Source organism: Eublepharis macularius, chromosome 7, assembly GCF_028583425.1.
Source record: "Eublepharis macularius isolate TG4126 chromosome 7, MPM_Emac_v1.0, whole genome shotgun sequence".
NCBI lineage: Eukaryota > Metazoa > Chordata > Lepidosauria > Squamata > Eublepharidae > Eublepharis > Eublepharis macularius.
The window spans coordinates 125,286,214-125,314,124 of NC_072796.1; the positions used below are offsets into that span (position 1 = coordinate 125,286,214).

The 27,911-nt window shown below is 43.1% G+C and overlaps 1 protein-coding gene across 2 annotated transcripts in view; it reads left to right on the forward strand.

Moving 5' to 3' along the window:
• ZHX2 (zinc fingers and homeoboxes 2) overlaps positions 1-27,911 on the forward strand; it is a 62,929-nt gene that overhangs the window by 2,552 nt on the left and 32,466 nt on the right. Inside the window, exon 1 of one of the 2 annotated variants that reach the window (XM_054985712.1) lies at positions 19,519-19,596. The exons of the other annotated variant lie outside the window; for it this stretch is intronic. The gene's annotated coding sequence lies outside the window, so the exon portion shown is untranslated. Of the gene's footprint in view, positions 1-19,518; positions 19,597-27,911 lie in introns of those variants that run through there. 2 annotated transcript variants of the gene reach the window in all.

Here is a 27,911-nt window from a genome sequence, read left to right on the forward strand (position 1 = left end):
GAACCTTTCTTACAATTTTTAATATGGTACGCTTATTTGTTGCTGTTGTCTACCTCTAGAATTTAAATACAACGAAGAGAAGCTGTGGATCAGTGAAAGGCCTCCACTTTGCATAGAAGGTCCCAAGTTCAATCCTCAGCATCTCCAATTAAAAGGGCCAGGCAGTAAGTGATGTGAAAGACCTCTAACTGAGACCCTGGAGAACAACTGCCTGTCTTGAGTAGACAAGACTGACCTTGATGGACTAATGGTCTGATTCAGTATGTCAGCTTCAGGTATATAAGAATGGTACACTAATAATTAGAATGGAAGAAGTGAGATCTGTGAACCACCTAAGACAAAGCTAAGGAACCTTCCCATCTGACTAGCCATCAGTCACGAAAGAGGATGCATGTATGTCTTCTCTTGCTGTCATCTGCTCCAGCTTGCTTTGGGGGGGGGGCAAGATGCTGCCGTAGCATAGTGGTTAAGCGATTGGGTTGCTACTCAGCACTCTGCTGGTTCGAATCCCATGACTGCCCTGAGCTTAGCAGATGGCCTTGGGTAAGCCGCTCCTCAGCCCCAGTTCCCCAGCTGTATTGTGGGCATAATAATAACACTGACTTGGCTCACTGCTCTGAGTGGGACACTAATCTATGTAGAAGAGTGGTATATAAGTGCAATTGTTGTTAAGATCTTGCTTGCTGTAGTAAAGGGGAGGAGAAACTGCAGCTGCATTGCTGGAAGAGATCAAACTGGAGGGCTACCTCAAGTGCAACCCACGGCCACTACAAAAAGTGGGAGGTGTTTGAGGAATTCCGTAACCCATTCAGAATCCCATAGCTAACAACCCTAACTTAAGCCAACTTTAGCTATCCAAGGATAGCTAAAATTGGCTTAAAGTATGGTTGTTGGATCCAGGCTTTAGTTATTTTGGTAATTCTTATTTTGCTCTCTAAAAGCAGCTTAAATGGTTATCAGCGTTCCATCTAGTTACAGGCTATGCTGAGACTTACTGAACTTTAAAGCATCACCTGCCCCCAGTAGATATGCACTAGATCCAGAAATTATAACAACAACATTTGATTTATATACTGCCCTTCAGGAAAATGCTCACTCAAAGCAATTTACAAAGTGTGTTGTTATTATCCTCACAACAATCACCATGTGAGGTGGGTGAGGCTGAGAGAGCTCTGGAAGAGCTGCGACTGACCCAAGGTCACCCAGCTGGCTTCAAGTGGCAGAGTGGGGAATCAAACCTGGTTCTTCAGATTAGAGTTCCACTGCTCTTAACCACTACACCAAACTGGCCCCATAAAGTTATGGGGACCCACCCCCCATTTTTGTTCACAGAAAAACCAGAAAAAATAAGAAGGAAAAATAGAAGATGCATGTTTAAGTTCTTACCAACAAACTTATTTTACTACCATAACAACCAAAAAAATACATCATTGAGAAAATACTTAGCATATGAAAGTATACATGCATCGGACGAAGAGAGCTGTGGGTCTCAAAATCTTATGCCATGATAAAGTTGGTTATGCTTAAAGGTGCTACTGGACTCTTTCCTACTTTAGTCACATTTATGACACTCAAAAGTATAAATGCTTTTGTTCTGTACAAGTAAGATAACAAATAAATTCAGTACTGAGAGCATTCGGCGCTCCGTGGGCAAGATTGGTCAAGTTTCCCTTGAAGACAGACCTCAGGCCTGGTTAGTGAGACTTGTGAGTGTTGGCTAGAGGCTTGGTGCTGGAGCGCAGGATTTGCACCTAGTGCAAGTTGCTCCAACAAGGCAAGCCATCCAGTCATCTTTAGTAAGCTGGGAGGCAATTGGGTTTAGCTACCCTGCTGTGCTCTGGCCAGGATCCTGTGAGGAAGTATTACTCTCAGAGTACTTTTCTGGATTCATGATGAGATTGCGTGTAGCCAATCTGACGCTTTGCCTCCTTGGCTCTACCTCGGCATGGTTCTTCCACCATGGCTGCTCTTGTGAAGTGGGGGCGGGTCCTAAGGGGCTTGTGGGCCCTGGTTTGTGTCCCTGGTGGAGGCCTGGTGGCTATCTCAGAGGCCGGTAGTGAGATCTCCCTTGCAGGCGCTTGCAGGGTGATCTCTGGCACTTCTGGAACGTGGTCGGCAGCTGCCTCTGCAGCATCCGGCCCTTTCTGGTTCCTCTGTGCATGTTTGTTCAGGAATAAGGCCCACTGAATTCAGTAAAACCATGTTCTGACATCTCAACAAAACCTCTCTGTCTTTGGTGGCCTTGAGTACATGTTTTCTCACACACACATTCCCTCCTACTTCTCATCTTACGTGGAACACTTGTGAAGCTGCCATATTCTGAATCAGAACGTTAGTCTATCAAGGTCATTCTTGTCTACTCTGACTGGCAGCTGCTCTCCAGGGTCTCTGGAAGAGGTATTTCACATCACCTGTTACCTAGATCCTTTTAACGAGATGTCGAGGGTTGAACCTGGGCCTTTCTGTACATGCTTTGAATCAATCTCCAATTAACTATGAGATCTGAATGCAGGTACTTGAGCAAGTTGGAATGTGTTATCTCCCCCGCAAACCAGGGTTTGACATCTTGGTTTTATCTCCGTTTTGGGAGCATGGGAGAGAATGCACGAGCTGCATTCGTGCCTATCCTAAACAGAGTGGGTGACATCTGTCTGCAGTTCATAATTTGCTCCCAAGCAAATGGGCAAAGGATTGAAGCTTTAAACTGTGGATAGTTTTGATTCTTTGTATCAAGGTCCATCACGAATTTAAGCTGTGCCACATTTCAAGGATGGAGAAAGTCTAGCTCTCTTGTTTTAAAGGAAAGGTTTGGGCCATGCCAACTAGCGTTTTTGCTATGGGCTTAATAGGGAATGTTTATAACACTTACTGCCAATTACATGCTTTATGATTTGGTGTGAAGAAGAAAGTTTCTTGAAGCACTTTGGGCCAGGGTTGTTTTTAATCAAATCATGACTTCATTAGAAACTTAGTAAAAGTTTATCATAATTGATTCCTAGTTTTGCAAGGTTGTTAAGCTGAAATTCAATAGGACCAATGTGTTCCACTCAACATATAACTCGATTGCCATGTGTGGGATGCTGGAAAGCTGTTTATCGTTAGGAAGTGGGGAAAAATCCATTGTTGAGTTCTAAAAGTAGTCTAAATCTATGCAGTTCAAGCTGTTCTCGTTAAGGTAGTTCCACTGACATCAAAGGGAGGGCAGGTTGCAGCCATTTGCCTGGTTCAGACTTCTGTTTATATTGCAATATGTGCATGCACATGCGCATACAGGCATAGATCTTGCACGTGAATGGATCCTGCTTCCTTTTATTGCAAAGTGTTAATGTGGATTTGCAAAAAATTGTAGAGGTGCTGCACCTCCAGTGAAATCACTGATGAAGAAACTTTTTTTAAAAAGCAGAGATCTCTGCATCGGCACACCTGTGTCTTAACAGTTGTAGGACTGGGGTGTTTTAAAAACTGGCCTGGGAGGAAAACATTTTGGCGTGGTAGTTGATGGATCTAAATGTTTAAAATTTGGAGGGTAGTTGTGAAGTTTTCCTTAAGCCAAACTATTCTTTTAACTATGGTGTGATGGACAGGACTGGGTCCAGCGCCTCTCCTGAGAGACAGCCAATGGAAGTAGGTGGAATGCTGGGCCTATTAGAGTTAGAGTCTGTTGGAGGGGGGGGAAGAGGACTTTGGGGAGACTGAGAGAAGAAGGGTTTGAGAAGCTGCTCAGAGAGGCAGCAGAAAGTTAGCTGGCTGTTAATCAGTTGCTTTATTTTGAAACCTTTTTAACCCCACTATGATCAAGATGAATAGCCGTGTTAGTCTGTCTGTAGCAGTAGAAAAGAGCAAGAGTCCAGTAGGACCTATAAGGCTAACCAAATTTGTAGGACCTATAAGGCTATCCAAAGCTTTCATTAGTCATAGCTGAAGAAATGAGCTGTGACTCATAAAAGCTCATATCTTACCACAAATTTGTTAGTCTTATAAGTGCTACTAGACTCTTGCTCTTTTCTACTAACCTCTGTATCTGTTTTTGTTTAAAATCCATTCTCTCCTATATTTCTTCTTATAAATAAAGTTTATTTTTGTTTGGTTTAACCCTAGCTGGCCTGAAGTTGTTAGCTGAGAGGGAAATAACAGTCACACACACAGAGGTCATGTGCATTAAATGGTGGCAGCATATATTGAGGGAAGGTAACTTCTGAGTTCCCCTTTTCCCCAATAGCTCTGGGCTGTAGCTGGGTGAGGGGAGCAAATACAGGGAATGGGCTGCCTGTCTAGTGGAGCCTCTGGGAGAGGAGAGAGGGAACCCTGTGAGGATTTGAGTCAGGGGTCTATACCTGTGATAGTGGAGGTTAGACCGGTGGAGTGTGGTGATCAAAACTTTACTTACCTAGGTGGCAAAGGGTGTGAAAGGCTTGTGAGAGGTCCCGTCCCCCATCATACATGGTTAGCTTGTGAAATCAGGATTTGACTTGCAAACCAATCAATAAGTCAATCAGTCATTCATTCATTATGGTCAGAGACTAGCAAAAGACTTGGAAATGATCACTCAAGCCCTGGTTTGCTTAGACAAATGATGGTTTCATCTCATTTGCTGCTCCCCTGCTGATATCCTGGCTTGCATTGTGACACAGGCAGTTCCAGGGAACAAAACTATGATTAAGCCAGGTTGTCTACATTGGTACATCAAGTGAAATCATGGTTAAGACTAACTACCAGTTTCAAACCATGGTATCAGATCCTGGTTTGCTGTACCCTACTTAACCGTATTGGTGGAGTGGCCCATGTTTGTACAATCTTCCTAACTATAGATAATTTAATTAAACCATGGATTCAAGAGATGTATAATCTGAGTGTATCTATGTCTTATTCTTTTATCCTGCCCTTCTTCCATAAAGCTGCAGGTCACATGAATGTTTCTTCACTTTTCTGATTTATCCTCATGATCTGCCTATGAAGTAGGTTAGGCTGAGAGAGAGACAACAACTGCTCCATTATTGTTCAGCGAGCTCCATACCTGTGCAACGATTTAAACCCATCTTTCCATAGCCCAAGTCAACACTATTTATTTATTTGTCAAGACATTTATACTCTGTTTTTCTCCCTGGTGGGAACCCTAAGCAGCTCCTAACATAGTTCCTCTCTCCTCTATTTTATCCTTACCAGAGAGGAATCCAAGGTCACCAAATGAGATTCGGTGGCAGAGTGAGAATTCGTACTTGGGTCTCCCAGATTCTAGCCCAGCTCTTTTTAACTACTATACAACACTGCCTCTTAAAACAATAAAATAACTTTAGTTTTTAAGAAGATGCTGTTTGAGCTCAGCATTATTTTATTGTTCTCTGTCAAATGTTGGTCCTCACCCCACAAAATCTTGGATCTTTTTCCAGCCTCGTCTTGGCCACTTTTTCATATGTAAAGCTGCAGTGTAAGTCAAAATAACTGGCTGGTTAATTATGGATGACGATTTAGGCAAAAGATAAGAATTTTCATATGTCTGTGAATTCTTGAAGCAACCATGTCAACAAAAGATGCAAAGAATAAGGGTTGGATCCAACCAGTTTTTCTGGTGGTGAAAAAGAAGAGGAGTTCTCTTTGATCCCCAAAAAAGGCTATGCTAGGGATCATGGGATTTGCATGTACAAAGGCCACGTGGGATCGAGACCATAGTAAGGAGGGGAATTAGATAAGATTGAATTAAAAAACCTCGTTGTGTCCAACTGGAAACAAATTATCTGTAGGTCTCGTATTGTATCAACCTGGTTTGTCAAATAAATTATTTCATAGGGATGGTCAGAATGGGATGCTTGGCTTTTGTTTTGAACTTGTGAATCAAGTTAATGCACCATGTAACAGGGAACAGTGATTTTCAGTTTGGACCCCAAAAATATGGCAACGAGCCTAAATAATGTGGGAGGAGTGGGGGTCAGGTATATTTGCTTGTTGAAATCCTCGTTGATGAGTAGTTGGCCATTTTTGTTGGAATGAAATATGATGGGTCAGAACCACTGGCGCCACTTTCCTCCGGCACAGTGAACTTTCCCCGGCAAAAGAAAGTCTCTCTGCAGAACCTCTTGTGTCATCAAAGGTTTCTTACCCCAAGAACAATGCCAAGATTATCAGAATGGATCCACCTAATCCAACCGTCACCTGGTCTTTCTTCTCATTGTAGTTTATTAAAAAAATGAGGAAATGCCTTGATAGACAAGTGTACCATTTTTTAGTAAAAACATAATTAAGAAGACTTTTTGAACAATGTACTTGCTTTGGGGATGCATCTCAATCAGTAATCTTTTCTCTTGAAGCACGTTATCTGAATGTAAACTGAGAAACAGGAATCTGTTTGCAGATGTTCATAAAAGTGTCTATAGCTAACTGAGTCAGGCTTACTTGGATGGGATGTATGGTCGTTTCCTGGTCAGCCAGAGTGTGAATTTTTGCCTCTGGCTTATACAGAGATATCCTGAACCGGAGCAATTAGTAAGTTACGTAGGCTTTGACATTTAATGCAAGGACGGAGTGGGAACTGTGAACGCTGATGCACACATGGCCAAAAACTGTCTCTCTAAGGATACAGAAGTCCAAAACATCCAGGGAAAAAACGCATTTCACCTGCATTTATCATTGAGCTTGGAGTTCCTGGAGCAACTTAGATTGACAGTTCTTAGAGTCTTGGAGTGCCAGTTAAACGTTTATACATGTTTGGACCAGAAAGGAATATAATTGGATTTGACTTACTGAGTACAACAGTTCTTCTGCTAGTGAAGCTTCTCCTGACATGAGTCTGTTGTTAAATAAGAGACGTGGAGGAAACTTCATTTGATTCTTCCTCCTCACATTGCAGCCTCTCCTTGTGTGATTCTTAAGGGGCCCAAATTGGCCTGCTGCAAAGCGCAGGAGAGCTCCCAAGCCCTGCATGATGATGTAACTTCCTGGAAGTGACGTTATTGCTCTACTCTGGGAGCGTGCGCATGTGAGTGCCAGGTCCCTCCCCTCCCAATAGGAGGGAAAGGGGACGTGGCAACTCTACTACAATCTGGAGTGATATAATCCCCTAACAAGTTTATCTCCTCATCTTCTGTTTGAGAGAGCTAGGTCTATGGATGGAAGTGGGTGTGGAGTTGAATACAAGGATGCCACTAAAAACTGTATCTCTGTGTCAAGCTCTTCCACTTTCCCACCTGTGTTTAGGAACACACATACTTGCCGTAACATCACGTCACACATCTCCTTGCCTCTTCCTCCACATAATTGACAGATAAGGTAAAGTAGAGCCATGACTCCGGCAAGTCTTTCTAAATATTGGGGAGAATTTGACACTGGGCTTCCATTTTTGGCAGCAGCTCTGTGTATAGCATCGCATGAAGTTCCACCTTCAGAAACTACAGGGCTGCTTAAGATGAGACCCTATGAAAAATAGTATTAATGGCTAAGTGTATTTGAATTTCAGTTGATATTGTTGTGCCTTTTAGTAAGCTATTTGTCCTAAATGGAATTGTGGTTTTGATAAAAGCTTACAGTTGAAACAAGGAGTAACCCGGGCCTTCCCGTTAGCAGAACAGAAAACAGAACAGAAGTTCTAAACAATAGTTCAAAACTGAAGGCACTTTTATAACAACAGAAGTTCAAGACTGAAGGCAATTTAATGTTGAAATTGGAATCTGCAATTTTTCTACTTTAAATCATTGTGGACTTTATTCTTTGTGCATGGCTATTATTTTATTTTAAATAAATAAATAAATATAAATATTGGATATAGAACACTTTATATTTAATTGCAAATATTTTGTCAATGTGTCTTTAAATTGTTATGATTGTATGCTTGTGTAGGAGATATTGTATAAAACAGTTTGTTTAAACCTAATTAGCCTGCTTTCACAGTGGGTTGCTTATTTTGCTAGTATTACATAGTGTATCCTGTTAGTGATTATCATTGAGACCCAACAATACTGGCCAGCGTTGTGCGTAAATTTACTGTAATTCCCTACAGCAAGCACCTGTAGTCCAGATCGATGTGAAAAGGTTTCTGTCAAAGGAGGAAGCTTGCAAACCACTAATACAAATGTTAGAGAAATATTTCATCAGGAACTTTAGTCAATAGTTTAGCTAATTTTGATACCCAGACAGACAATCAGAAAGATCACTCTGGTAAAAAAACAGAGAAGTTCCGCACAGAGCTTCTTATCTAACAACATTTAATTGGGTCCGTGTTGACGGAAATTAACACTGCCTGGAAGCAGTGATATGTAGGGTATGAAGGATCACACTTGCCACGTGTTTTCAAGGATTGTGGGATTTAATTAGCGCTTGTGGGGGCAGTGAATGCGCCTGCTTTCTGATGTTGGATCCCATCAGAACTTCCGTATCCCCATCTGTAACACCCCGTTCTCTACATCATTGGGAATTTGTCAGGAGGTGTCAAAAATTATTCAAAAGGATTTTTTACTCAGATAGGAGGGAGGTATTGTAGGGAGGGGGTCTCAGATGCTTCACCAATGAGCTAGGGACCATAGCTTTCACCACTGTGTTGCCTTACATATTATCTGTTGCTTTAAATTTGTACTCCTATATACTACCTGTGCTTCATATTTTCTAATGTCAGTCCTAGAACTGATTACCTTCTGTTCCAGCATTTCTTCAACTCTGTATTGGATCCTTGCTAATGCTATGTCTTTGTAAACTTATATTTATTTACCCTATGGCATTGTTAATGGAAATGTCCTTGACACTATATGGAAACATCCTTGATACTCTATGGAAATCTCCTTGATACTGATTGTACTAATCTTGCACTATGTGATCCACCTTGAGTCCTAGTGAGAAAGGCGGATTATAAATGACAAAAATAAATAAATAAATAAAACAGGTGAGAGGTGAGACCAAATTTCAAAAGCTGTCCGGTTTGATTCGAATATTCCGTTTTGAAAATCAAACCTGCACCAGTTTCTTTGACCTTGCTCTTGATTATGTTCGGTTTCAGCAATTCTTCAACTTTGTATTGGATCCTTGCTAATGCTGTGTCTTTGTATACTATGGCATTGTCTATGGAAATTTCCTTAACACTGTATGGAAATGTCCTTGATACTGATCGTAATAATCTCACACTATATAATGCACCTTGAGTCTCGTGAGAAAGGCAGGCTACAAATAACATGAATGAATGAATGAATGAATGAATGAATGAATGAATGAATGAATGAATGAATATAAGAAAGGTTATATAAAAGTGCAGATAATAGGAAACAATATTGATAGCCTGGGACTATGCCATACATGACCTGGTGAATTTGGCGAAATCAGGTTTTTATTTTATGACAAAACAGCCCTTTTTGGCACATCCCCACCAAATTCATGTACCAGAGTTTAAACCCCACCTCTTGTGGCATTGGTTTCTTGAAGTTAGTTGTATGTTGTGGGAAGAGTGAGCAAAATTAATTGTTCCTCTGTATTCAGAAAAATAAATCCCTGTACACAGAAAATAGGATAACAGCAAGAAGGCTAGGCTTGTCCCTTATACGCTTCTTTTTCTCACTACTTTGGTCTCCATTTTAAGGAATGTTTTCAATTGTGTTCTTTTATTGCTGTTCTTCATTCATTTGTCATCTCTTTCCCCAGTTGCCAGAACAGGAACTTTTAACGTTTATGAAATCTAGATGTGTTGTGATTGGGGTGCTAAGGAGGTGAGGGCAGTTATAGTGGCTTTTTGTTTGCTATTCTATTCTTCTATCCTCAAGAGCAGATGTAATTTAATTTTTAAGTTTTTTTAAAAAGTGTTTTGTTTATAAATGGCCACGTACATGAGAGAACCTTCAAACATATAGCCTGGACCTGCAGTCTTAATAACGGATGCCCAGGAACTGGATGGAGCAGCGGTAGGATCATTTTAAAAAAAATAATAACATCACCAATATTGCTATGTCACTTTCAGGTAAAACCATAAAGATTCCGGTGATTTCTAAAGCTACCCTTGTCCCGACATCGCACCGCCCATGTTCCCACCACAGCCCCCCACATATACCAGTTGCCATGGCTGGTAACTCTATATTAAATTATCTGGCAAACCAAGCCAGCCCTGGTCATCGTCTGAACCAGGGATGTCTGCTATCTCCCTCATGTGTGCCTCCTACTAGTGGTTAACATCATAGTCCCGGCAACCATGTATCTGTGTGACTTTGTCAGTGTAACTTTTACTTCCATCAAAAGCGTTTTCGATAAAAATCCTTTTTTAAAAATGAAAGAAGTATGGGAGTTTTGTTCTGAGGATAATAACAGACTTTGTAAACTGCTCTGAGTGGGTGTTAAATTGTCCTGAAGGGCGGTATATAAATTGAATGTTGTTGTTGTTATTGCTAATCAAGCCAGTCTCTTGGAACTGTTTACTTAGGGTTGCCAGCCTCCAGGTAGCGGCTGGAGATCTCCCGGAATTACAACTGGTCTCCAGGCCACAGAGATCAGTTCACCTGGAGAAAATGGCTACTTTTCGGGGTGGACTCTATGGAATTATGCCATGCCAAGGTCCTTTCCCTCCCCAAACCCCACTTTTTCCAGGGTTCACCCCCCCTCCCCCCAGATCTCCAGGAATTTCTAAGCTTGGAGCTGGCAACCCTATGTTTACTCCAGAAGTACATTTGGGCACATTTGTACTCCAGAAGTACATTTGGGCACAGTCAATTTAGGGCAATCCACATTCCTCATTGATCACTTCTCGAGTTTACTTTTTAGTTTCTTTTATTTTCAACTGGGCCTCATGTTCACAGTGATTTGGAAATGGGAGTGGGGTACTCGTCTCAAAAATCCGCCTTATCCATCCCAGAACATAGTCATGTGATGTGAGGAGGCCAATGAGAGCACCGTTTTTTGGGGGGCATTTGAACATTTTGCTCTGGCAGAGAGGCACTGTTTTGCACCAAGCAAACAATTCAAACCACACCAGAGCAATCTGCTAGAGGCTAGTGGAACAAGCGTGAAAAGTATTTTGTAGGTTTCCACCACCAATCACCTCTCCAGAATTTTTAAAAAAAAAAAATGGTGGGCCCGGCATTGCCCAATCAGCTAATACAGGGACAGAGAGAAAGAGGGGAGTAGTGAACACACTGGATTGCAACATTACGATCAGGGTTTTTTTTCTGGGAAAAGAGGTGGTGGAACTCAGTGGGTTGCCCTCGGAGAAAATGGTCACATGGCTGGTGGCCCCACCCCTGATCTGGTGATGGCTGGTGCCCTCCGCGCTCAGCGGTGTGGAGGGCAATCTAAACTCCCCTCTGTCTGGAGATCAGGGGGCGGGGCCACCAGCCATGTGACCATTTTCAAGAGGTTCCGGAACTCCGTTTCCCCTGCATTCCCCCTGAAAAAAAGCCCTGATTACAATGCATGCGCTGAAATTTTTTTTTAAAAAGTGACGTCAGCTCCAGCCCCCACAAAAGGCAGCTTTAAACAGACACATCTCAACTTGTCTGAAATAAAAAGGTAAACACCAAACCTCCTTGAGATTGTGTAGTGCGGAATGCCAGGAGCCCAAGCCTATTCAGCGCTCATAGGCATGGATACTCTGAAGCGCCGGCTTAAAGTGCACCATGTGGAATGGGCCTTGGTCAGGTTTAATGGGACTGACTGCCAAGGAAGTGTGTACTGGACACGCTTGCTTGAAAGTAAATGTCTTTGAAAGCAGTGGCACTTGCTTTTGAGGAAATGTGCGTGCATGGGCTTGGACAGTACACATATTAAGTCCTTCAAGCGATCACTGGGCAGCAGAGGTGTTGGATGTTATTAAGGGCTATGGTGTCCTGTTACTGCTTGAGAGACAGATAGACTTGCAGACCTGGTAAACAGCTCCTGCCTGGTTTGCTGGGGGCAGAGGGTGCATTCTGCCTACTTAGTTGTTCTTGCATTGCCTGTTGTCTGTTCCGTGTTTCTCTATCTGGCCTTGTTTTTCAGAAGGCTTCTCTTGCAGCAACAACAACAACAAAGGATCAAAAAATTCCAAGAAATCAATTGCCACCCAACGTCAAAATAAGGTAAAATATAATTTAGGTCGAGGTGGATTTGATTTAAATCAAATCAATTTAAATCACTAGTCAGTAAGACTAGATTTAAATCATGGTTTTCTACATAAAGACTCCTCACACTTAGAGCAGAACCACAAGTGACAAAAGGCACAGATTGGACACTTGCCAGTTTCCCTCAAGTTTTGATGGGAAATGTAGGCAGCTTGGCGGAATGTTGGACAAGTGATAGTTGAAAAGTCCATTGGACAGCAGTCGGAGAGCCAAGCTGCGAGACCAGGATGCCTACATTTCCCATCAAAACTTGAGGGAAGCTGACAAGTGTCCAATCTGTGCCTTTTGTCACTTGTGGTTCTGTTCTTAGCTTCCTGAGCAGATCTATTCTACTCCCAACAATCTTCTATTTATTACATTTTTTGAAACAGCACTTAAGAGGTAAGGGGTTGGTTCTGTGTACAAAGGTTTGCAAAGGAACAATGGGATTGAGGTCTTTTTTTCAACTGTGTATGTTTATTTTATAACCTTTTTGCTGTGAAGAAGAGACGTGTGATCACTGCAGACACAAATTCACAGTTTTGAGAACTGTAAAACCAAGCCTCTGTGATAATATCTTCTAGACAGAAAAACTACCCAATAATCTTACAGAAACCTCTGGAAGAGCATGACATTGTGAATGGATTAATGGAATTCGTTTACCAAAAAAATTAAACATTGCATGAACACACAGCCTCATGCTACGTAATTAAAAACTAATCTTTATTTCGTGATGACAACTTTTGGACTATAATGTATCTTAAAAGGAAAACTATCTTTAGATAGATTTTTCCTCAAAAAACGTTTTATTTAAAAAATCCGATTTAAATTTTAAAAAATCAGCTTTTTAATTTTTTTAAAAAACTCATTTTTATCTACCCTGATTTAGGTCAACTGATCTCCAGACCACAGAAATCAGTTCCCCTGTAGAAAATGGCTGCTTTGGAGGACGGACTCTGTTGTTTTATATCCTGCTGAGGCCCCTCCCCTTCCTAAAGCCCACTGTTTCGAGACTCCACCCCTCAAAATCTCCAGTCCAGAGATGGCAACCCTAAACTCTGGTTGATTTGTCTGCTCACCTAGAGTTAGTAGGAACTCTCGATAGGTAAGAAAGCTGTACAAAAGCTTTCTTCCCCCCCCCCCCCCGGCTCTAAAAAAGCTTATATAGGCATGAGCAAGCAAGTACAATTGTTGATATTTTGGTGCGCTGCTAAACGCTTAAATGTCTTGCCAGACTATTAGATCTGTATTAAGCTACATTCTGACTGAACTTGTCTTGAATGGGCAAGATTTTTGGTGCGTATGTATGAAAATAGCCAAATGTTTCTCTTTGGTGAGCAAATACTTCCAGAGCCCATACATGAATTTTGCAGTAAAACAAAAAGGAATGGATGCTTGAGTATTAGTTCCAAGTATCCTCTTCCAAGGATAGGATGTCTGGCATATCCTAGTATCCAAGAAGACCATTTTGGAATGCAGCGTTGGTTGATGGGTCCCTCTCAAGGTGAATATATGCACATACGAAGTTTCTTTATAACAAGTCAGACCCCGGGCTCTCCCAGCAGTAAGTCCCCAGTCTTTTTCAGAGAAAGGCTTTCTCTTCCTCCCTGAGATTCCTTTACTGGAGATACCAAGAAATGCACCTAGGACCTTCTGCATCCAAAGCTTATGCTTGACCACTGACTTGTGGCCCCTTCCCATGTGAACTTGTGCAATTTCTGTCCAAATCATACCACTGCTCAACTCAATATATTCTGTTCTGGCTGGCAGAAGCTCTCTGGGATCTCAGGGAGGAAAAGGCTTTCCCAAAATCTCCTACCTGAGGTCTTTTAACTAGAGATACTGAGGACTAGCCCTGACCTGGATAGCGCAGGTGAGCCTGATCTCATCAGATCTCAGAAGCTAAGTAGGGTTGGCCTTGATTAGTAATTGGATGGGAGGCCTCCAACGAAGACCAGGGTTGCAGAGCCAGGCAAGGGCAAACCATCTCTGTTAGTCTCTTGCCATGAAAACCCCACCAGGGGTCGCCATAAGTCAGCTATGACTTGAGAGCACTTTTCTCCTCCACTGAGGACTGAACTTAGAACTTTCTGCATGCGAGGCATGTGCTGTAGCACTGAGCCACATCTGCAGACATGGGTGACATCCTGGACAGTAGCGGACTAAATGAAAGCACCAAATAGGGCGCATATTACACCAATACTGCGTGAGCTGCATTGGTTGCCAGTGGAGTACCGGATCAGGTTTAAGGTTCTGGTATTGACCTATAAGGCCTTGTGCGGACTGGGGCCAGCGTACTTGAAGGATCGTCTCTCCCCATATATTCCCCGGAGGACCCTCTGATCAGGAGAAAAACAATTGTTGTCAGTCCCAGGCCCCAAGGAGGCTCGCCTTGCCTCGACTAAAGCCAGGGCTTTCTCAATCCTGGCTCCTACCTGGTGGAACACTCTGTCTACTGAGACCAGGGCCCAGCAGGATTTACTATCTTTCCACCGGGCCTGTAAGAGTTGTTCCGCCAGGCTTATGGCTGAGGTTGGGCCACCGCTGGCCGGAGGATGCAACATCTACCCACCTCCCTGTGAAAGCTGCCCACCACTGTTTGTTTTTCAGCTGCTGTTACTGTGCTGCTATATCTAGTTGTACTGCTGTATTGTTAGTTAATAGTTGTATTGCTGCCACCAGGCAAAGAGTGCTGCTATTTTTATATGATGTTTTAATGTTTTAATACAGAACATTTTAAAATGATTTTAAGGTTGTTATCCACCCTGAGCCCGCTTGCGAGGAGGACAGAATACAAATATGATATAAATAAATAAAAAATAAATGGACTGACGATAGAATACATAGTTTGCATGCAGAAATGTCCCAGTTTAAATCCCTGCATTTTCATTTAAAAGAGTGGCCTGTCAGCAATCCCTCTTGCTGTTGCCGCCGTCTCAGCATCACACCTTGCCTTTAGGTGGATAACTGTCATTGAGAGCAGTTATTATTCTCCAAGGAGGGTAGTTTTGGTCCCAGGAGTCTCTAGTTGCTGATCCATGGCTTACACAGCCCCTATGCACATGCTTCTCTTTCCCTATGCCAGAAACTCCTCCCTAAATAGCAATTCTGTTTTTCATGGGAAATGCAATTCTTAATTAGATTCCTAGACGGCATTTGAAGTCTCTTGATGCTCTACCTCTGGGCAAAAATATGCAAGCATATCTCCTGAAGGTAAAGGAGCTGTAGGTTGGGAAAGCACTTGAGCGCAAATTCATTCATTCTTTGTTTTTCCAGAGTGAGTTAATTAGACTGCTTTGCCTTTCCGAAACCCCTGTTTCTACTGCCTTCAACTACTAGTGACCTGAGCAAGATCTGAGAACTTGTGGAGTATAGAAATGGTTAGGAGAAGTGACCAGCAACACTGGCAGTAAGCAAAGAATAGCTGTCAGGGGCTGTAGTTCAGTGGTAGAGCGCACAGTGGACATGGGAAATCTCTGGTTTGATCCTCGATGTCTCTGTTTAAGAGTCTTACCAGGCAGTCCTAAGAGTTATGCTCTTCTAAGCCCATTGACTTCAATGGAAAGGATGCAATTCCATTTAGGATTGCCTCTGACAGTGAGAAGACTTAGTAACTGATAGTCAGCAAAGACGGCACTGGGCTAAATGAGGGAAAGGGGGGGAAAGGATACCGTTTCAATATACCATCAAAAGAAGTACTCAGGTACAAAGGGAGAAACCGTGAAAGTGGAGAAAATAAAGTCAGACCTTGAATTTTTGAGAGGAGATGTGAAATTGTATACACACAGTCATGTATTTTCTGTTTTTTCACCTCATGGGTTGGTAATAATGAGTCAGGCAAAAAGTGATGAACCTGTTTTGGATATGAGGAAAATTGTTTATTGAAATGACTTGCTAGCACACATTCCATTCCATTATTGTTCCAGTACTCCTAGGTTTGGCCTTCTTATAGAGGTTCATGGATGCCGTTGCCTATATTATTGGATGCATGTTTTCATATTGTATGAATAGCGAGGTATTAGATATAATGCGACTTTATCTGTTTGTGCCATTTTCATTACACTCTTAATTTTTGTTTTGTAGATGTTCATTGGGCTCATTGTATCTTTCTCCACTTTCACTCTCTCCCAGGGCTTTTTTTCAGTGGGAACGTGGTGGAACGGAGTTCCGGAACCTCTTGAAAATGGTCACATGGCTGGTGGCCCCGCCCCCTGATCTCCTGACAGAGGGAAGGTTAGATTGCCCTCCGCGCCGCCGAGTGGTGCGGAGGGCAATCTAAACTCCCCTCTGTCTGGAGATCAGGGGGCGGGGCCACCAGCCATGTGACATTTCCTCTGAGGGCAACCCACTGAGTTCCACCACCTCTTTTCCCAGAAAAAAGCCCTGCTCTCTCCCTTTGTAACTGGACTAAATGAACCAGGTCGATGGAGATGTCTTGTGTTTGTAGAAGAAGCCTTGTTTTCTGGCTGCTGACGGGGGACCTGGGAGAGCAGCATAAGTCATTCTAGTGGAGTCCAAGCCCTGTATTTGTTAAAGAGTGGATACAATTTTTTAAAACATTAAAAATGACAGGAAGATCTGTAATCAGATTTCACCCTTCTTTGGACTTGAAACTTACTAGTTAGTTCTCAGGGAGGTGGTAAATGTGTCTGAGCCGCACCATTCAGACCTCACAGAGCAACCTTCCTAGACCTAGAAAACTAGGTTACGGCTTCTAGCCAATCCCTTTTCCTGCTGGGCTAGTTTTCTCTGTGCTGGGAAGTTTTTGTAGAATATTACCCCATGTGAACCCTCACCTGCCGTTTGGTGATATAGACTGGATACAGGAGGTTCAACACCTCAATGAGAATTCAGTCTTAATTCTCTAGATAAATGGTCAAAGATTATAAAACAGCTACTTCCAGCTGACTCATTAGAAACTCTGACCCAGATAAAGGTGTCTGAAAAATCATTTTGTCCTGGAGAGCTGCCTGCTCTCTTTTTAACACAATAGATCTGATCCTTTAAAAAAAATGCACACACCAAGAAAAGGGGGTATCTCAGCAGCTTCTAATAATACTGAGCCGGGAGGAATAAAATGAAGGGGGCAAGTTATAAAGTGTTTGTATGATACATCTCTATTCTTCAAAGCAGTGGGATGGGGGGAAATACTGCATTTTTATTCTGCTTTTCCTTGAAGAATTCATCATAGCATACATTTTATCCTCATAGCCTAGGGAGGTAGGGTAGGCTGAGGAGGAGTAACAGGCCGCAGGTGTCCCGGGGAACTTCAGCAGCATAGTGGAAATTGGAAATTTGAACCTGTCTCCCCCCAGTCATAGCCTAACATACTGACAACTGAATTACTTAGAAAAGACAGTCACTGGGAGCAGTACAAGTTGGTCTGAAGACAAGTGTCCAGTTCATACATTGTCATGGCAGCGTGACTCGGGCAATTAGCAAACTTAAGTGTCAGAAAAATATCAAGCATTCATTGTAATACCCATCATCAGAAAGGTCCCTTAGCAATCAAAGCATGTATAATTAACTCCAGTTGAAAGGTGAGGCAAGAGGCCAAAGGGGTTAAATCCATGCAGGTTAAGTCCATGCAGGTATCTTGGGCAGCAAATAACCCCAAAAGTAGTAATAATAATAAGAGGAGGAGGAGGAGACTGAGACACATCACATGGTGGATATTCTGCCACCCACAAGACAGAGGGAGTCCCAGGCAGGCAAAAACTCACATGCTTTGGAGCATTTATATGGGATCTTCAGAGTTTCTCCTTCACTACGGGTGAAGTACGGGTGTGGCCCCAGATGGATGCAACACTTATTCTGGGAGGAAAAAGCCCTTTTGGGACTGGAGGCTGGATGCTCTTAAGTTGAGATGCAGAAGGGCCTCGGTTTAATGCAAACAGCCTCACATTGCAATGCGTCTGGCAGCCGCAATAGAACCCACAGATCTTCCACTGTGTAATCCATCTTGAGTCTCAGAGAGAAAAGGGAACTACAAGTAAAGAAAATGAGGGGAAGGACTGTGGTTCAGTGGAAAAACCTCGGCTTTCCATGAAGGAAGTCCCAGGTTCAGTCCTCAGCATCTCCAGTGAAAAGAAACAGGCAGGCAGTGATATTCATTCATTCATTCATTCATTCATTCATTCTATTCGTTTTATATTCCACGCTTCCCACAAATGGGCTCAGGGCAGCTAACAATAACAACAATAAATACAAATTTAAAAGCAAAAAAACATAAATGCAAATCACAATATGAGAGAGCGCTACCTGAGACCCAAAATCTCCAGGAATTTCACAAGCCAGAGCTGGCAACACAACCTTGAGATAACTGAAGAAGGGAGCTTTGATTCTCAAAAGCTTATGCTCTGGAAATCTTATTGGTCTTTAAGGTGCTACTGGATTCCAATCTTGCTCTTCTACTGTAGACCAACACTGCTACCCGCCTGAAAGAAGTTAGAGTAGCGTACTAAAGAAATACTACGTACTATACTGTAGTATAATACACAGGACAAATAAAACAAAACTGGATGACAAAATTAGAGAAACAGTTTAACTGCGTGGTGCACCCAATGAACAAAGCAATGAAAACTACCTACAGTTTCATGGATGTTAACTACAACCCTTTCCCCTTGATAAAAAGGCCCTCCCGAGTCCCGAATATGTCTGTTCCATACATTCTGCTGATGGGATCTTTCTTGACGTCCTCAGGCAGCCATTCCACCGAAGTGGAAGTCACAACAGAGAATGTATGCATATGAGCAGCTGTTGATCAGATCTTGCCCGTTTTCTAGGGTGGCACCTCATGTTCCCTCCTACAGCTAAAAGGGCTGAGCTTTTTTTAAAAAATTGTTTATGTTCCTGAGACCATTGACAACGCAGCGAATAACAACCCAATTTAGAGCAAAGTCCCGGGAAGCTTTTTCATGCCATCATTAAGAGCTGTTTGATTATGGCTTTCAGCTAAAATCAGGTCACCAGCCGCAGTCTTGCCGGCTGCGCTCCAGATTGTTTCTCATTTAACACTGTAGGTGTAAATACACATAAGCAAATGAGAGATAGAGGTCTGTGGAGGCAGAACAGCAGTCATTCCAATGGGCAACAGAGATACACGCACAATTATGCAGGCAGAGAAAGGCAAGCGATTTCTTGTGTTAATGGCAACCTTGTACATTCACATTGGTTGCCTTGGCCTTTACCGAGAAGCTTTAACCACCTTTATGCCAATATTTTTCAGCCAGCCTAGAAACTGTTGGGCAACTTGCTAACTAACTTTGGGGATGGGCTAGATGGGTGTGTGTGGAGGGTTCTGTTTTCTCTGTATCCAGGGCAGAGAAACCAAAACAAAGTGGAATGGAATGGATTTCACACTGTGATATGCAGTCACAATGTGATACGCAGATCTAATTTTCAGACCTGGCCATACTCTTTTGTACGTTTGTCTAGCAACTTGTCAATAATGCCGTGATTTGTTGTTATGTCATCCAGACCTTCTGACAACCATCTCTGAAAAGTGGGTGTTTCCACAATCCCGAAATGGTCACCAGGAACTCGGGACCAGCATACGCTATGGGTAAGGGCCATAGCTCAGTGTTAGAGTATGTGCTTTGCTTGCTGCAGGGACTAAACTCTTAACATCGTTACTTTTGAAAAAAAAATATTTCTTGGGTTGGAAAGGACTTTTGCTCGAGACTTCGGAGAGCTGGTGAACACCAGAGCAAACTGTGTTCTTGTGAGAGTCAGCGTTGTGCAGTGGTTAGAGTGTTGGATAAGATCTGGGAGACCTAGATTCAAATTCCGACATTGCCGTGAAAGCTTAACGGGTGATATTGGGCCAGTCGCACACTACAAGCCTAACTTAACTTTCAGGGTTGTTGTGAGGATAAACTGGAGACTGGCAGACTGTTGTAAGATACTTTGGGTGCCCACTGGGGAAAAAGGTGGAGTAGAATTGAAGAAAGTAAATAAATGCCTGTCACAAACAATCCTGTTTGTTGTGACATCTGAATGTGGCCTTAGCTTGCCTCAAAACCAGAACTGGAAATACAGAGGTGACCTGAGCATGTGAGGGGGGAAGAGAGCACAAGAATCCCATGTGCAGCTTCCACAGCGAAACCTAGCTTTGGCCTTGAGGTAGGGTTGCCAGGTCCCTCAAATACCCAGATAGGAGGTCGGAAGCCTGGCATCTATCTCTTAGGTTTCCCTGAGCGCGTGCACACTCCCAGCCCACACAATGATGTCACTTCCAGGAACTTCCAGGAAGTGATGTCATTGCGTGGGTCATGTGCTTGCCCTGTGAGCGCTCCCACACTGCATGGGGCCAAATGGGGCTCGATTCAGCCCGAATCCAGCTGCTGTGGAGCATGGGAGCACTCCCATGCTCCACAGCCATGGGGCTGAGGTGGATTGAAAGAGCAGCGCATAATTTTCAGGTGCATCAAAACAGCAAACTAGAGAGCCCTCGAATTCATAAAAGGTGCAGGCAGTGATCTTTAGTGGTAGACCTAAACGCATGTTCCCTTTCATAAAACTTCAATTGGTTGATTAGAACGTCTTCCTGAAATAGGAAACCGCTTAACAAAACACCTTGAAAGTGGTCTGGAAAACATGCCTAGATGCCCCAAATGTTTAGAAACAAATGTTCAAATTGTAGGTCATCCAAGTGTCCTACATTCTATGCTGATTTGGTATAGGTGAGCTTTTTTGGTCCCGAGTGCCAAAAGAATGCAACGTCAACCTGTCTTCCTATGAAGAAGTTGGTGTATGGCGAGCGGCAGAGATTAGGATTACATTTGGAGGAAGCCACGCCCCAGTGGCACTGCCAGCATCTCAGGAATTCACCTTGCATTCAGCTGGTAGCTCTGCAGGTCTCGGAGATGATGACAGGCATACACGATGTCTGTTGCCTTCTCCCTCACTGCCAGACCTCAAGAGACTGAGTGGGGATGGAGACTCACCGGTTTGGCATCCATGGTGTTGTCACAACATTTTTGGCCACATAACTGGAAGTGATGTCATCATAATAACATCATAATAACATTCAATTTATATACTGCCCTTCAGGACAACTTAATGCCTCGCTCAGAGTAGTTTACAAAGTGTGTTGTTATTATTATCCTCACAACTATCACCCTGTGAGGTGGGTGGGGCGGAGAGAGCTCTGAGAGAGCTGCGATTGACCCAAGGTCACCTAGCTGGTTTCAAGTGGAGGAGGGGGGAATCAAACCCGGTTTTCCAGATTAGAGTCCTGCCACTCTTAACCATTACACCAAACTGGATTTCATGTCCTGGGGCTGTATGGGAAAAGCCATGGTTTCAGGGAATTCTATAGCATCCTGCAACATGGTAACCTCACTTCCAGTTACTCAACCAGAGATGACATCATGTGTCAGTCCCCGGCAGGTAGACCCTCAAGCCCATCCACAGTGAACACGTTGGTTTCAGCAGAAGTAGCTTTATTAGAATCTATGCAGCTCAGGTCTATACTCCATCACAGAGTTTGACAGAAGTGACAATTCAAATCAAGCAGTCTCTGTTATAGTTGATTTTCCCACGCTCCAAATTCCAGTTAAGGTTTTGGCGTGCAAACCTACACGAGTTCTATGAGAATCTATTTAGTTATGACTATGCACCCGGTATACAATAAAGTATTCCCAGAATCTGGGAAGAGTAGTGAAAGCTGGCATCTAGACACACCAAGGTCACAGTTAGCCGAGACGCGCATATTTCTCTTAAGATAACCGGGGAGGCCCGTTCTGGGTCCCAAGCAAGTAACATCTGCAATATGGTTATGAATGATCAGAGAGAGTACACATCAAGTTAGTAATAAGGCAGTATAGCTTCAGCATATTGTGGCACATGCAATACAACAAACAGACAACCGTGGCATGGCTGTACACAGACAAGGCATCGTGACATAGTGGGAGGCTGTTTCAACCCCCACATTTCCCTCCTGCTGCTTGCTGGAATAAGGGTGGGAGTTTCCCCTACCCTCGGTGGGTAAATGGGAAGCCTACCACTGCTACTTCGTTTGTTGCCTGGACATCATGTCAGGGGTCGCCTACCTTGAAACTTGTCTATTTTTTTTTTAATGAAACATGATTCCTAGTGCTGCTTAGTTGCTGCAACGTTTTGTAGGGAAAGGGGGCAATCCAGTAATGTTTCGCAACAGTTTAATGGCAGCCATTGCACCTGGCATACTTTAGCTTTCCCCTGTTGCTATAGTAATGTTATTTTAACAAATAGCTGTGTTAATATTTCATGGAAACCATGCCTTTGGCAAGGCGAAGAACTAGATCGTTAGTGCAAAGAGTTAGCAGTGAAAAAGGGTCTCTTGTGCCAAGTTTTTTGGCATCGAACTGTCAGCTCCCCTGACAAATCACTGTAATTCATTAGTTGTGTGAAAATGTACGTCTGTTCCCAAGGCAGATAGCAAATGCAAATGTGAATTCATTGTTAGGACTCCACAGTCACTTCCTTATCGTGTTAATATGCAGGCGGTTGTGATCGCGTTGATGAAGGACTGTTGAAACTTCTTTCCTTCGCTTTCTGTTAGTCAAAGTTTTATCCAGATTTTATTTGTTCGTTTTCCATGGGTTGAGTTGGATAATTTCCTTTCCCACAGCTTGCGCAGAAGCTTGGATCTATGTGTAGTTGGAAGGAGGGTGGGGTGGGGAAAGAGAAATGAACTTTTCTTGGCAGATGGGGAATTGTATAAAACAAATCTTCAGCAGGGTGACACAGAACATCAAAAGGTTGTGGGGCTTTGCACTTGTATTTTTGTGAATCATTCTGTATTTCAGAACATAATAACATTAGAAGAGCCCTCTTGGGTCAGACCGGTGGTCCATCGGTTCCAGCATCCCGTCTCACACAGTGGCCAACCTGTTGTTATAGCCATAGATGATGATGATGATGATGATGATGATGATGATGATGATGATGATGATGATAATAACCAATTTATATACCGTCCTTCAGGACAACTTTGTTTTTTTAAAAACATTATTATTGGTGAATACATAAATTTTACATAAATTCCCCATATTACCTAAATTATAACAACCCCCACCCTTTCCCCCCTCCTTATTGACTTCCAACAGCTTTCCAACACTTAACCCATCTTATCGTTTAAATTATTTTTAACTATATTCTTCTAAATCTTATATATATTGTATCCCTTATTCTAAGCATATTCAAATTATTCAGGACAACTTAATGCCCACTCAGAGCGGTTTGCAAAGTATGTTATTATTATCCCCACAACTATAATCACCCTGTGAGGTGGGTGGGGCTGACTAGCCCAGGTCACCCAGCTGGCTTCAAGTGGAGGAGTGGGGAATCAAACCCGGCTCTCCAGATTAAAATCCCCCGCTCTTAACCAGTACACCAAACTGACCTTCCCCAGATGTTACCTCCTGGCACTGGTTTCATGGAGTTTGAATAATTTATATGTTTTCATATTTTATTAGGACCTTTAAAGACAATTTGGATGGGGGAGGTCTGTCAGAGTTTGTTTCTCCCTCCGAGAAATGTCTGTGCGGCATTTGTAGTCATTGAGAGTCATGGAGGAGAGATGTATCAGTGGCTACTGGCCACAGTGACGAAAGGGAATCGCCGCATTCAGAGACAGTGAACCTCTGAATACCAGTGCCAGGAGGCAACTTCAGGGGAAGGCCTTGGCCTCCATAGCAACTGGTAGGCCACTGTGTGAATGTGAGTGATGCTAGACTAAATGGACTACTGGTGTGATCCAGCAGGGTTCTTCCAATGTTCTTATGCAGTCACTCGAGTTGATCCTAACCTTATCCTACTGCTTCACTTTTATTTATTTTTATTTATTATTTTATTGTATCTTTTATTTTTTTTATTGAAATATTTATATCCCCACTTTTCCTTTTGGCTGAAGTTTAAAGCCTTCCTCCTTGTCTAAGGAGACTTCCTTCAACTTCAGTGGCTCTTCCATTGGAAAAAGCCAGTTCAGTTGGAGGAAGGCTCTTTGGAGGATGGTTAGATCCATCCCACTCAGTAGTAGAGGTGAGAATACTAGCTGTGTCTTGATCCATATGTGGTCAAATTTAGGGTAGCCAGGTCCCCTCCCTTCCCAGAGGGAGGGAGGGAGGATGTGCATGCTCCTGGGTGTGTGTGTGTGTTCATGCAATGACGTCACTTCCTGGAAGTGATGTCATCACGCAGGGGCTGGGAGTGCTCCCAGGGTGGCACAACATCACTCTTAGGAGCACGCCCAGGAGGTCTATTTCCCGCCCCCTGCTGGCCAAGTGAGTGGGAGCGGGGAACCTGGGATCCGTTGATCAGTTTCTGGACAAGATGGGAAAGTCTAGCCATGTTTTCCCCAGGACTAGGGGCTAACAAGTAGCTGAAAAAGATATGTAGGCATCAGATAATCGGGCAGAGTGGAGGGATACTCTTGGTGCCTCCCTCAGCAACAGTTTGCCCAAATGGAGAGAATGCAGCTGATTTGGCACAACTTTATAGCACACAGTTGCACAGGATTGGCTCTCTGCAGTCACCTGATTCCTACAGCCAGGAGGATTCTGGGCTGTGGTCCCAAATCAATAGAACAGAATAACAGAGGAAGGTTGCAGTCACTCGCAGGAGGGCACCCATGTGGCCTATTCCCCTGCATTTCCCACCCGCTGGCCCTGGGCAAGCAGGTGAGTGGTGGCAGATGGGCCAAAATATATGTGAGTAAATATCTAATTCACTCACAGTCACACACACACAGTTCCTGCTGCCATGGCTGGTGATAGCTATAAATACAAATCAGACAGCCATAAACATGAGGAGGTAAGAGAAAGGGAACAAAAAGAAGCTAAAAGGACAGTAATCTGTCCTCCAGTTTTTCAGCTCAGACAAGAACTTTCTCCAATCAGCTCACAAAACAGTAATTAGAGTAGCAGATGAAAATTATTTCAATATAGAGACTGAGTCTGTGGCAACTTATTTTCAATGAAGTATGCACATAGCAAGTGACTGGAAGAAACTGAAATAAATTCTAGCAAGCTAGTGCTCATCAAAAACTGCAGGTGTTTTACAATGGGGCAAGACCCTCCTGGGGGAGGGGGGGCTCAATACTTACCAGCAGGGGCCGGTTCTTTGAGAATCGGACCCAGGTGACACGCGGGAGTGCTCCCACAGCCAGTGTGATGACGTAACTTTTGGAAGTGACGTCGCATTTGCTGGGAGCGGGCATGCCGTGAATGTTCCTGGAGTGCCTGCTGGTGGCAGACAATTGCTGAGTGGCCTGAAACCTCCCACTGGTCGCCAGCAACCAGTGGGCAAGCAGGGCAAACTGGCGGGCACTTGTGATCTCGAGACAAAAAGGGTTAAGCTATTTAGTTGTCTTGTTTGTTAACTGTGAACTTGCAAGAGAAATTAACTTGGGGTGGGGGCTAGTTCATCAGTTTGCGATGAAAAAGGCCAGAAAAATAAAGCTTTAAGTTAATTGGCCTAATATTTGCAGCCACAGTGGTCCATTTGTATTTTATTTTTTACAATACATTGACAGGAGTCAGTTGTTCGCAAACTTGTAGGACTCTCATGTTGGGTGCTATTATCACTCATCTGAAAAGAGCCTTCTGTATGTGCCCACCCTGCAAATGGACAAAATCAACAAGTGCCAGTATATGCACATTCTCTGTGGTGGTCCCCACTTTATGAAAAGGCCTGCCTTGATGAAGTTAGGAAGGGTCCCACTCTCCTGGCTTTCTGCAAACTCTGCAAAACCAAAGTATTAAAGAGGGCTTTTTTCCACAGGTAATTGGTAAAGGGATAAGAACTGTAGACTATGCTACTGGGTACTGTGTGTTGCTGTAAGTATGTTCCTCTAGGTAATTTTTGCATTGTTTAACATTGTTAATTGTTCATTACATCGTTTAACATTGTTTAATTGTTAAATTATTGTTTTAGTATTCATTCCATATCAGATTTCTGCTTGTTTATGCTTTGTTTCAGCATTGATTTAGCTCTATGTCAGATTTATGCTTGTTTTCAAATGTTCTGCTATCCAGTTTGGTGGCAAGTGCCATCAAGTCATAGCTGACCTATGGCGACCCCTGGTGGGGTTTTCATGGCAAGAGACTAATGAAGGTGGTTTGCCATTGCCTGCCTCTGCAACCCTGGTCTTTCTTGGAGGTGTCCCATCCAATCACTAACCAAGGCCAACCCTGTTTAGCTTCTGAGATCTGATAAGATCAGGCTCACCTGGACTATCCAGGTCAGGGCCTGCTTTCCAGTACCATCTTGCATTGTTTATTGAATGTGCCAGCCGTAGATCATATTAACTTACACTACGTGACTTTGAGTCTCAGTGAGAAAGGCAGAATATAAATAACATAAATCAACAAAATAAATATTATGAAATGAAAATTGCAAAAGCAGGCATTTTCCAGAAATGTAGGATATGTAACAGTGATTTCATAACTAAAACAAAATTTTGTCATGGTTCACAAGATTGTATGTATCAGGAATTGTGGTGTTATGCAGGGGGGCACTATTTTACAAATTCGTGCAGAGCCCAAAAAATAATGCTTGGGCCCTGTTTATAATGTGGTTTCCAAGTAATTTTATATGGCCTGTTTGTTTTTGTTTTGTTTTTTTAACAAAATGTGGATACTGTTTTTCTCTGCAATGTTTTTTAATACCTTTCAGGGACCAAATTGTTGAAATGGTTGATGAACTCTTCCAGGGTGTGAATAAAGGGAGTAAAACATATTTTACTTGTTTCAAAGGCCAAAGTAAACAGCTAGTGACAGAACTTCAGGTGGAGATGGAGGAAATTCTTAATGCATTAATTCTCTTAAGCAAATATTGACTTGTCCTACATGTGCTTACCCATTTATTCGTCTTTTTTCCCCAAGCTTTGTATATATGCTAAATATTTCAGGAAAAAATACCATCCTAGAGCACATTTACTATCGATTGAAAATTTCAATCTCGCTTCTAACATAATCAACAAAGTAGATTGATCCCATTGTTGATGTTTTCTGTTGCTCCTTGCATCGGGGCTGAGACGTTCCCTGTTCTTATTCTGCACCAACAGTTTTGTCTGAAGCATGGAATCTGATCTAGGTCTACCCACACAGTATGGGCACCCTAGGGTTGCCAGCTTTCCAGCATAGGTGGGGGATTCCCCATACCCATTTCTCGATTTTTTAAAAAAGGCTTTATCATAGAATTTCCTAGAGAAGTGTGACATCACTTCCGGGTTTTCTTGGTAGTGGCATCATGCCATCTTTAATGGCTGCCCCCCCCACCTCCCCAGTCTCCAGCTGGTTGTCTCGTTTTCTCTGCAAGGGTTAAAAGCAGTTTAGGGCACACTGTGTGGCAAAGAGTTACCACCACCACCACCCGCCTTTACCGCCACCTAGCTCTGATCAATATCACCCCTTTCTAGTATCATTTTTTTAGGCTAAATTGCATGCCAAGGGATAAACACATGAGCGCATGAAGTTGCCATATATTGAGTGAAGTTATTGTCTATCAAGGTCAGTATTGGCTATTATGACTGGTAGCAGCTATCTGGGGAGGGTTGCCAGGCCACAGCCAGGAGCATTTGGGGGTCTGAGAGTGGTAAAACCATAGAGTTTTTACAAATCTTAAGAGCATCCCATGACATCACTTCCAGTGAAAACATTGTGTGCTGGCATGATGCTGGTGTGCTCCCCTCAATTCACCATCTTTTGCTACTAACCTTTCAGGTGCCATTGGGTAACTTTGAGGTTTGCCAGGAGGTTTGTTGGCACCCTATCTCTAGGGTCTCAAGTAGCAGCCTGATCCACCTGATCTAATCCTCTGGAGAGGCCAGGGATTGAACTAGGGACCTTCTGGATGCAAAGCAACTGCTTTGCAACTGAGCCACAGTCCCTT